Below are 7,784 nucleotides of genomic sequence, written 5' to 3' on the forward strand. Positions count from 1 at the left end.
TGTCTTTGCTAGACTTCAATTTGATAAGAAATAATACTTTGTGCGCGTGCGTGCGTGTGTGTGTGTGTGTGTGTCAGCGGCAGATCTGTTTCCAGGTTGGTGCCGTCGCCCGGCCTGGGCCCCATTACCGCCCTGTCAAACCAGCTCACATCCACCAACACATTCAGGAGCCGACAGACAAACGAAAAGTGAGCGAAACGAGTCGAACTCGCTCCCTTTTCCTCCGTATCAATGTGTGAGTGTATGTGTTTGTTTGTGTGTGTGTTAAACCTCGCTCTGATTTGTTGGTGCGGATTAGACACAATGGCTCATCAGTTAGCGCTTAGCGCCACACCTACACTCCTACAGCTGCAATCGGTTAGACTCCCTGAGGTTCATTTGGAGCTAGCTCATTCTTTCAAAGGTCATTAACCACACTTTACATACACACACACAACTACACACACACACACACACACACACACAACTACACACACACACACACACAACTACACACACACACACACACACACTTCAGATGAAAATACACTCACACAGACACTTTAAAACTTCCACACCATTAGGCTCTTGAACCGGGCGAAGGACGTGTCAACTGCTAACGCGAGAAATTAATTCCAGACAAAACACTCATCGGTTTGCAAATCAGGGCGGTATTTAAATATTTAATTTAAATCCTAATATATTATCTTCAGGTGCATAATTAAAGCACTGTTCTTTGTTTCTAAGGAGAAATATTTGCTTTTTTTTGTTCTTAATAACTCTGGAATTCAATGAAACCTGAATAAACCCAGATTCTCTGTTAGGTTGTTAGGTTTCGCCTGCCGTCACGTCGCAGCCCGATATCAGAAATGTTTCTGTTGCCATGTCGCGCTCAGACTTGGCTGCAGAAAGGACGCTTCGCCATCGGCCGCAGGCTGAACCAGGACGCTCCGCAGGAGAGGAAGTGATGCAATGAAATTAAAAATGCAACAAGTCTGCAAATTTTGCTCAGCTGAATGGTTGCCATGGAGACTAGATAATTTCTCAAACGCATGAAGGAATCAAAGCGAAACTCCAGGTATGATGAGAGAATAACATGATGCAGGATCAAAAGAGTTGGTTTCACTGACAAGTATCCCTGATACTCACTAAATGTATCTACACTGCAAAAACAAAATCGCAACTTTGGTCGAGTTTCTAGTGAAAATATCTGAGCAGCTGGAATAAGAGAAAACTAATTTAACTTTTTAAGATATTTAAGTCAGTCCTTTTTTTTATATTGATGAAAAAGTTCTAGTTTCACTTGCAGATTATTTCACTAAAATATGTTGCGATAAGTGAAATAATCTGCCATTCCTGTAAGTACTGTTTTAAAATCAATATTAAGACATCTCTGACTTAAAACAAGCTCATATTTCTTCTTGATAAGTTATTTTTAAGTTAATTTTGTCATATTTCAGGTCTACTAAGATATTTGCACTAGAAACCCGACCAACATGCTTTTGCACTGCAAACTTCTGAATTCAAAGAAAGTTACAAAAGAAATTATTACAAATGTTCTTGTCAAGTTTTGTGACATTTGGCAATTAGAAATAATTTTGTTAATTCTGCCTGAACTAAAACAAAAAGGTTTATTTTCGATTTAACTTCACTGAGGGAGAAAAAAAACCTTTTTATTCAGTTTCTGTAAACAGTAACGGACATGCAGATGCTGAAACCAGATGTTAGGTTCAAAAAAATAAATAATTTTGACATTGAATGATCTGAAGCAACTTCTGGAGAAAAATAAAACACAACTTTTTCTAAAACTGAATAATAATCATTTTCATCTTCACTGCAGCTGTTATAATGTGAATTCTTTGTCTTTATGTCCTCATAACGCTTTACTTATTCAGTTTTTATATCTAGCAGGTTTACACACGTCAGCTTGAGCTCAATCTTTTAATGATGGACTCGACCTTTTCATAGTTCGCTCTGTCTGCAGTGAAAAAACATCCTTGGATTGAGATTGAAATGAGAGAAAAACCTTCACCAGACTGAGCTCAGAGGTTTACAGGAATAAAGTTTTACAAAGTGAAAACATGTGAAAACATGTGAAAACCTACAAGGGCGAATTCCACCTACTGACGAATTCAAAGCTGAACGTGTGTGCAAGGTTTCCTGACAAAAGCCGTCAGTGTGTCACACAGCGCACCGATGTCCAAAGGAGGAAAATTAAAGCGACACAAATTTATGAAAAGCTTCTGAAAAAAGTCCTGGAAATCGTAACTCTTAAACTGGAAAGAAAAGTTACCCAGTTAGATAAATTTTCAGAAAAGGACAGAACGTGGAGAAAGAAGACAGAGAGACAAAGGCATTACCTCCCATTTTCCTCAGCAGATGACAAGGGTAAAATAATTATTATCACACAAACAATAATCCGTCTTTCCTGCACCGTCTCCCTGTAGTCGCATCCGTAGCTCCAGGCAGATAATATACTGGACTGCCTGAGATGCATTTGAATATTTCTTTGGCAGGAAATCACATTACTGGCTATTAAAAAGTAATTATTTGTACATAAATTCCCTGCAAGTTTGAGCCTAGACTTGGCAGATGCTTGTGTGTTTTGTTATGCGTGTGTGTGTGTGTGTGTGTGTGTGTGTGTGTGTGTGTGTGTGTGTGTGTGCGTGTGTTTGAGTTCAATGCTAAGGCAGTTAGCGTGTGAGGCGTTGTGGTGTTGTGTTTATTAAAAACGCAGACAGCCTCTCCATCATCAGCAGTGAACACACACACACACACACACACACACACACACACACACCCCCACGCATACACACACACACACACACACACACACACACACACACAGTGTCAACAAAACGATATTTCATAGGGTGCATGATAATGTAATTACCAATACTTAGCATAGACACAGAGGAAGAATGGAAAGAATAGCTGTAAAGAGGTAGTAGAGTAAAAAGTTTTAAATCAGACGTTTTGTTGCAGAATGTGAAGAAAATGTTGCAGAAATTATTTGGGGTGTGAAAATTTCTTAAATTTAAGTGAAAAGTTCTTAATTATCACATTTTTGGTTTGTCTTCCACAACAATAAGCTGTCAAAGTTAGCATTAGCATTAGCATCCCAGTGTCAGGGCGTCCACACGCAGCTGGATATGTGGGAAAATAAATCCATTTTAGATCCACGTGAAAACACTAAAAACGATCATAAAGTTATTTTAACTTTGACTTTAAAGCAAACTGTAAATCGCATCTTAATTTTTTGCCATTTTTATGTTTCAGTGCAAGTTGTGACATTTTTGGGTAAATTTTTGTAAATTCTGCAATATTTGATCTGAAATCGTCTCAGTGCTGCCCTCTTTGGGTGAAACGGTGGCTACGTCACGCAGCCCTGCGTTTGGGAATGAAACCATTTCATTTAGACACTCAGCCCGAGTTGGAATTGGAAGCATTAAGCAAAACAATAAATAAATAAAAAATGTCTCTGGTAACAGAAAAGAAGTTGCCAGCTGTTTTCTAGTGACTTTTTTAAAAAAAATTGCAACAAACTAAACAAGTTGGCAACGGTGATTTTCCACGTCCGTCCTGATCGAACCCCACTTTACTCTGACCACACCCCTCTGTGCGTCTTGGCTCCGCCCACTTTCACAAACATTTTCAATGACTGTCTGGGTGTGGCCATACTTCCAACACGACATTTAATTCACTTTTTTTCCTTTTATTTGTAAAAGCAATAATGGGTAAAATATTAGGGTTATTTGTATTATGTGACAGAGTATGGTGTTCCTCAAGGTTCTGTTCTTAGTCCCTTTTTATCTTCACACAGACTTTCTCCTGGTTAAACAATATCAGGAAATGTGAAACGTTTTTGCTTCATGTCCATCTGGAGCAAAAACCTCTTAGCAAAAAACGTGAGTTTGTTTAAAATCATGTGTTTCCATTAAGCTAATTTATTTTCATAATTCCAATTTGCGCAATTATTTATCGTGAAGGGAATCGTAGGTTATGTTTCACCTCCAGTAAAAACACCATAAAAGTTACTTGACTCCCGTTTTCTCCACAGTTCAGGTTCTTGGTTTGAACTCCAGGACGCAGCTTTTACTGCATGATTCATTCAGTCGCTGCCATATGAGAAGTTTGTGTGTTTATTTAATTAGCAGATAAACAACTGTCCCTAAAGATGTGTAAAAACTTTCAGCAGATGTTGATTAGTACTATAATTAGTATTAACTAATAATAAATAATATTAAAGTAATGCAACATGCCCGTCTTTCTGTGTTTTTCCTGGCTGTAAATCAGTATCACTGATCCGTGTTAACATTTCCCCTGCACACGCTAACGTTAGCGGCAGATAAATACAGTTCTTTCTTCTCGTCACAAACCTTCCTGACCTACACAAGTCGAGTCATGGCTGTTCTGTCTCGGAGGAGCTGTTTTTCTCATTAAGATTTGTTTGTTGCTCTCTGGTGAGAGGTTATTGCAGACAGATTGTGCACAGCCTGCTTTTCTTTGCCGTCTTTGTTATTAGGTGTTCCTCCATCTGGACCTCCCACATTAATAGCCTTTATTAATGTTTAATAGCGGGATTACTCTGGATGGCTTTATTTGGCTTGGTTTTGGCTCAAAATGAAACTGGACTGCTTGTGTTTACGGTGAACTTTGTTGTCCTGAAATGTCCTTTAATCTCGTCAGCTTTTTCAAAAGGTTTCAGCTCTGAAAGCTGTGAAGATACAAAAATATAGAGTCAAAAAAACTCCTGAGAAACCTGAACGTGAAATTTCCTGACAGAGAATAAGAGCCAAAATTAAGATTATAAGAATGAATCTTAATTTTTATTAAGATTCATTAATCTCACTTTCATTAAGATTCATTCTTAATGACATTAAATTAACCCTAACCATACAAGAACTTTATTCTCGTGTTACTTTAAGTTTATTGCCGAATGACTTCATTTTATATTTTTCATTTGCTGCCATATGAGTCACACATGAAAACAGAGAAAATGATAAGGGCCATTGGAAAAAATGAATTCCAACTTTAATCTCAGAATTTTGACTTTTTCTCAGAATTTTGACTTTTTCTCAGAATTTTAGCTTTTTCTCAGAATTCTGAAATTCAACTTGTTTCTTACTTTTTTAAACTAAGTCATGACTAAAAATCAGGACTTTTAGTCCTGACTAAGCTCTCCATTTTTTAAGTCCTGACTAAGCTCTCCATTTTTTAATAATTATAATTTTGATGTCATAATTCTGACTTTTTTCTCAGAATAATCCTTTAGGTGTTTCCGAGTGGCTCTATTCCTTTTTCAGTGTTTGGATCATTAAGCTACATAGGAAGCTAATTAGCAGATAGATTTTTGCTTTATGTTTCATAGATTTGGTTTTTATCTGTGTGAAGAAAAACCTACATAAAGATGCAGAAGACAACAGCAAAGGCTTTTGTCGACACCATTAGCAGGATGAATGAAATGAGAGGATAAAGGCCAGTAAATAATGAAAGTGGGGCAGTGAAGGAGTGAAGGCAGAGGAAGACGGAGGCTGGCAGTGTTTATCATCAGGGGTCCTGTTGGATATCATTCAGTTTGGAGCCATAAGGCTGAGCTGGCAGTGCGCTGGATGGCTGTCACACCGCTCTGATTAGGAGCTCACTGCTGCATGAGAGATGGACTCTCATGGTAAATCGGCTTTGTTGGGATAATTACTCATTCCTTTCATTTTATCTGGAAATAAAACATTGTGTGTTGCTGCTGTTTATGAGAAAATTATCTTCTTGTGTGTTTCCTAAGCAGATTTGTAGTACAAATGTGTTGAATAGCGAATTCCTGCAAAGACCAACAGTGGGACCAGTGGCACCAACTGACTGGACCTCTGTGAATTCGGTCAGTCAAGCAGGTGAATATCACACATTTTATGTTACATATATTCATTATGTCGTTGAAATCAATTTCTATTTTGACATTAAAGGGCAACTGAACCATAAAACAACTTTTCTATTTGGGATGCTATCTGTAAGTTTCAGCGGAAGTTGTGACATTTTTGTGCAAATTTGTTTAATTCTGAAATCATCTCAGTGCTGCCCTCTTCGGGTTGAACGATCACACAGTCCTGCGTTTTCAAAATGAAACCATTTTGTTTAGACGCTCAGCCCAAGTTGGAACCACAAGCTTTCAGCAAATGTCTCAGTTGATAGAAAAACTTGGTCGCTTTGCTGCTTGTCAAGTTTTTGTAAAGAGGGGCTGAAAAGTTGCTGAATAAAAAAAAAGTGAGTAAGTTGACAATAGTGGCTTCCCTCGTTTTGACCAGGAGGGAAAGGACGTCATGTCCTCAACGCAGGGACAGGAGGGACGTGGTCCATGCAGGGCCATTTCAGCCCTATGACTATTTCTGCTAATATTATGATTTTATTCTGATTTATTTGTCATGTAGCTTTATTCTTCTAATATTATAAATTAATTCCAAATTATTTTGATTTTGTCAAATAATTTTATGAAGTTTATTGTAATAAAATTAACATGTTATCCTCGTTATGCAATGACTATTCTTGTAATACTATCACTTTATTGTATTATTACAAGTTTATTTTTATCATTAAATTTTCATCTTACTGTGGCCAAAATATTTGTTGTAGACTTAATGGAATAACCTAAAACTATTCAGATTTGAGATTAAAAAATAACTTTTACATCATGACACAATTACTGTAACGTAACAAAATGGTGACTTTGATGCTCTTAACCCTAACCCTCCTAATGTAACAGGAGGCAGGGGATTAAAATATTACTTCTGACATAAAACTAATAATTAATCCAGATAATTTGAATAATCTCGTGATTATTTTGGGTAAATAAATGTTTAATCTCCACATAGATGGAGAGCAGGACTGATGACAGAGAGGGGATCCGGCACCTGATGCTGCAGCGGCCTGACCGGATCGTTTGAGCTGATTGGACTCTGGAGATTCTGGGTTACAGAGGCACGGGGACGGACGGGCAGATGGACGGATGGACACTGGATGTGGGCAGATGTACTGAGACCTCTGCAGCCCCTCAGAGGAAAACGAGGCGGACCCAGAGGCTGGCTGTGTGCCGCAGTTCAGCAGGTGGCAGACGGATCGGCACAGACTGTTACTTATCAGAGGAAAACAAAAGCTTATCGTTTTCTGGGAAGAAAGGAAACGTCGCTTTAGATCGTTTTTTCCAAGGTTCCCTCTGGTTTGTTCAGTTTATCAGCATGCACTGAATCAGGAGAAAGAGGATTTTTATGCAAATGCAGTGATAAAAACATGTTGGATTTACACCTACCAAAGTCTTTGCTTTTTTCTTTAAATCCTAGTAGATTGCACAATTTGGAGGTGTGTGTTTCTCCCTTTGATGGGAGCCGTATTCCAGATGGACTGCATTAGGTTTTGGTCTAATCATTGGTCTAACAAATTCTTCTGGATGATAAATTGCCCCAGACTTTATTGCGATAAACCTCTGAAAAAAACAAGAGCTCAACTTCATTCTTCATGAAATGTAAACAAAAGTGGAGAGCCATCAGATTTTAGCAGGATTTCTCTTATCTTCAGCAAAAGACGATGAGCCATTTCTCCTGCTAGCATTAGGCTAGCGCGTTTGTTTTGTTTGTATTTACCCAGAACACCTTGCACTATAGTCCTCTTTCTGCTTTTGGAGCGCTCTCTGGACCAGTTCTTGTTCACTTATGCTTTCAAACTAAACTGAGACCAGAGTTTGATTATCCATTCACAAATCCCAATCAAATCTGACTTTCTGTGCAAACAAGAAAGAGAACTAAACGCGGCTGGTGTCA

The 7,784-nt window shown here is 38.2% G+C and overlaps 1 long non-coding RNA gene across 1 annotated transcript; it reads left to right on the plus strand.

Annotated features, from left to right (window-relative positions):
• Positions 1-977: 977 nt before the first annotated feature.
• On the plus strand, positions 978-7,211 carry LOC129366333 (uncharacterized). The gene is made up of 3 exons (XR_008606608.1): positions 978-1,057; positions 5,765-5,867; positions 6,843-7,211. It is a non-coding gene; the product is annotated as an uncharacterized LOC129366333 (long non-coding RNA).
• Positions 7,212-7,784: the final 573 nt, after the last annotated feature.

This window comes from Poeciliopsis prolifica, unplaced genomic scaffold (genome assembly GCF_027474105.1).
Source record: "Poeciliopsis prolifica strain line A6 unplaced genomic scaffold, Auburn_PproV2 SCAFFOLD001, whole genome shotgun sequence".
NCBI lineage: Eukaryota > Metazoa > Chordata > Actinopteri > Cyprinodontiformes > Poeciliidae > Poeciliopsis > Poeciliopsis prolifica.